Source organism: Palaemon carinicauda, chromosome 33 (assembly GCF_036898095.1).
Source record: "Palaemon carinicauda isolate YSFRI2023 chromosome 33, ASM3689809v2, whole genome shotgun sequence".
NCBI classification, from domain to species: Eukaryota; Metazoa; Arthropoda; class Malacostraca; order Decapoda; family Palaemonidae; genus Palaemon; species Palaemon carinicauda.
This window is the reverse complement of record NC_090757.1, coordinates 68,044,465-68,048,957: the sequence shown is the minus strand read 5'-3', so window position 1 is coordinate 68,048,957 and position 4,493 is coordinate 68,044,465.

Genomic DNA, 4,493 nt, shown 5'->3' with positions numbered 1-4,493 from the left:
TGAATGATACTTATAGTGTGTGTGGCTTTTCGTTAGATGATGTAAAAGAAAAAATGAATGACGCAAGAATGAGAGACAGGAGAATGATAAGTAGCATGAATGAATCTTTTGCTAAAGTTGAGAATGTTTTGGATGAAATGGATGAACTGTTTACAGAAATGAGTGTAATTATAGGGCCAGATGAGAACGAGGTAGATATGATTGTACATGATATATTAGATGATAGGGATTTAGATAGGAATAGTGTTAATGTAGCGAATGATTGTGATAAGGAAGAAGTGAATGAGAGAGTATATGGGGGCCCAGTTACTCGGAGTAGAGGTCCCGTTCCCGACTGCAACTGGGTTATGAAAAAAATAATGTAAGTGTTGTGTGAGAAAGATTTGGCAAAGTAAGGGGGGAGGAATATGGAGGATTTATTTTTGTTTTATTTTAATTTTTGTTTTTTGCCAAATCCAGAGAGAGAGAGAGAGAGAGAGAGAGAGAGAGAGAGAGAGATAGAGAGAGAGAGAGAGAATTTCATTTGCTTTAGTTTTGCTAGATCGCGCGAGAGTGTGTGTTTGTGTGTGTATGTGTGTTTGTGTGTTTGTGTGTCCGCGGTGCGCGCCAAAGAACAAGTGGTATTTAGCGAATGATTGTTTGTAGTGGGAAAGACTGTTGGTACAAATGAGATTGTTTGTTTATGTTTTTAGTTAGGTTACGACAGTAGTGAATGTTTCGGAGCGAATGCTTTTTTTATTTGACTGCAGCTTAAGGCAGTTGTGTGAACGCTGGATTTATATATACTTTTCGACCAGCGTGGAAGTGTTTTTTTTTTATTTTCTAAGTAAGTACAGTTTTGTTTATCTTTGCTTGTAGTGATTGTGAATGATAGGAACAATTTATTATTTATCTTTGATTATAGTGCGATAGTTCAGTTAGTTAGGAGTGTTCATAAGTGTTTTTCTTTTTTATTTTGGCAGGCCGTGATTCCTCCTTTGAGAGAGATATTTTTAATATTGATTGATGACCTGGCTTGATATAAGGGACTTGGAACTGACTGCTATTTTAGATTTGGATATAATTGGTAACGACTTGGCAGTAATAAGGAATTTTCGGATGATGATGATGATGAGGATGACGATGATGACATCCCGGACCCCAATTAGGGAGGCAGTGGTGACAATTTGCCACGCAGTGGATTGTTGACCAGAAAGCTGTGGTAGTTGCCTATAAAAGACTGTTGGCCCTTGTGTGGACGAAGGTGTCCACTCAGAAATATAAAATATTTCTGTTCATCTTTGTGGTTGTGGTATATTTTTAGCGTTTAAGTTTTGTTAGGGTTTATTTGATTGCGGAAGTTTTTTTAATAATGTTTATTTTGTGTTAAGTTAAGATTGTATTACTGAGTTGTGATTATTTTTCTGGTTATGGAATATGGTTGGTGATTTTTAGTATTAAGTGATTGTTTTTAGTATTAGGAAATAAAGTTTTAAAGTTATGTTTTGGTTTGTTTTTTGTCCTTTTGTCCAAGAGTCCCGCTGCTGATAACGTAAGGGGAAAGTTTGTATTGAGGAGACATTGGTCTGTTTAGAGTGATTCAAGGGTGTGGGGGTTGTTTTGCAACATCCCGCCATAAGACCACCAGTGCTCTCTAGAGACCTCATCAATGTTTGTTCTATGACAAGATCACTACTTAGTCCTGCCCAGCAATGATTGCTCCTACGAACAACATGAAAACCACCAAGGAACTTTCGATAAACATCTGGGTGCTTTTCCTCCAGGTTGCTCATTTTCTGCAGGTAGTAATGAGCAGAGCGCAGATAATTGAAGTGCCCAGCTGCAGCAAAGACAGTTAGGTAATTGGACACTGCTGGCAAATGCATCAACCAAGATCCAGTACGATCTGCCTTGATCAACATTCTTTCTATGCCAACCATACGCCGATAATTCAGCCACAACTGGCTTGTCTTTGAGGTCTGAGCAAGTTCCAATTTCTTCTTCTCCATTACTGTCTCAAGTTTTATCAAGACCTCAGAACAAGCAGCATCTTCTAGCATCATCTCTCCAATACGAAGGGAGGAGTACAATTCCTCTGCCTAATCCAGCAATGTCTGAATCTGAGGATCATCTTTGGCCATTTCCATTACAAGCTGGCTATGTAGGCATTTGTCAACAAGAAGGTGGCCTGCAAAGCCCTCTGGACAGCTTTCCCTGTTAACATATACACCACTGCATTTTCTCCATAAACAGTCTCAATCATGTTTTTGAGTTTGGTCCCTTTAATGAGAGTTCCTATGGCCCCCAGCAAGTTCATGAGTGTATAATTTGATATAATTAGAAGATTATATAAATATGAGTACTGTAAGTTAACAACCCTATAGAGGACGCTCATATTTTATAAATTCTTTTAAATATTGCTTGTTGTAAGTGTTTGTGTATAAGGTGATAGTGAACATCTGAAGGTCATGAATCCAATTTCATATTGATTTAAAAGATCAGTGATATCCCTAGTTATCTTAATGTGTTCTTTGCCCCCAAAAATGTAGGAATAGACACCAAGATCATCAAATTTGAGTTGATAGTTATAGAGATATGATGGTTCAAAGGTTTTGGCGGCCATTTTGGACGCCATATTGAAAAAAACACTTTTCCGGGGGTCATAGTTTGGTAAACTTTAATATGTTAAAAAGTACATTAAAACCTACCAGAATCAGTTGAGAAACCTTTTGTTAAAATTTTTTGGGGGTTGAGTGCGAATTTTCCATATATTGACCCTACTATTAGGAACGAAGTGGTGAGAGTGAGAACGGGTGTAAGAAATGAGCTAGCAGCTAGAGTGGATATGAATGTGTTGAGGTGGTTTGGCCATGTTGAAAGAATGGAAAATGGCTGTCTGCTAAAGAAGGTGATGAATGCAAGGGTTGATGGGAGAAGTACAAGAGGAAGGCCAAGGTTTGGGTGGATGGATGGAGTGAAGGAAGTTCTGGGTGATAGGAGGATTGATGTGAGAGAGGCAAGAGAGCGTGCTAGAAATAGGAATGAATGGCGAGCGATTGTGACGCAGTTCCGGTAGGCCCTGCTGCTTCCTCCGAGGCCTTAGATGACCCCGGAGGTAGCAGCAGTAGGGGATTCAGCATTATGAAGCTTCATCTGTGGTGGATAATGTGGGAGGGTGGGCTGTGGCACCCTAGCAGTACCAGCTGAACTCGGTTGAGTCCCTTGTTAGGCTGGGAGGAACATAGAGAGTAGAGGTTCCCTTTTTTGTTTTGTTTCATTTGTTGATGTCAGCTACCCCCCAAAATTGGGGGAAGTGCCTTGGTATATGTATGTATGTATGTAGGTATTATTATTACTATTGCAAGCTAAGCTACAACCCTGGTTGAAAAACTCCAATCCAAGACAGTGGAAGGCCATGGTAGAGAGGCTATGGTCCTAACCAGGACTAGAGAACAATGGTTTGATTTTGGAGTGTTCTTCTCATAGAAGAGGTGCTTACCATAGCTAAAGAGGAAAGTAGCCACTGAACAATTACATTGCAGTAGTTAACCCCATGTGCAAAGAAGAATTGTTTGGTATTCCTAGTGTTGTTAGGTATATGAGGATAGAGGAGAATGTGGAAAGAATAGGCCAGACTATTCCGTTTTATGCAGGCAAAGATAAAATGAGCCGTAACCAGAGAAAAGGATCCAATGTAGTATTGTCTGGCCAGTCAACAGACCCAATAACTTTCTGGCGGTAGTATTTCAACGGTTGGCTTGGTTTGTATCAGGCGCTTTCTTGAATGAAAAATTAAAATAATTGCTTTTCCCAAAATAAATTTTGTTTCCACCCAGTCACCCCAAGAAGACGCTTCCATGTAATGTATATATATATATATATATATATATATATATATATATATATATATATATATATATATATATATATATATATATATATATATATATATTGATTTCTTGAATTACAGGGTGTACAATATTGTTTTTTACTGCATAAGGCTGTGCCGGGGTAAGATAAAAAAATCAAATATTTCAATAAAGATACAATTGCTCAACATATGATAGAAATTCTGATTGCAATCATTATAAATATAATTATTTCCATCATGAGAAAATAAAGACAACAAAAGATCTGGAAACCTTTTATCAGCGTCCTTTGTCTGGTAGGCGGACAATAGAGAAAAGCTTACAGTATAACCTCTCGATTGATAGGACAATCAACTACAATGATCATCTTTGGTCTCCTGAGCGGGATAAAACTAATAGAATTCTCAGCTTTAATGAAACACTACATTCTAAAATTATTCATAAAAGTCCATTTTATATCATTATGGGAAAACCTTTGCGCAGTCATTTCACCTGAATTAAATATATATATATATATATATATATATATATATATATATATATATATATATATATATATATATATATATATATATATATATATATATATATATATATATATATATATATATATATATATATATATATCCTTGTTTTCAAACTGAA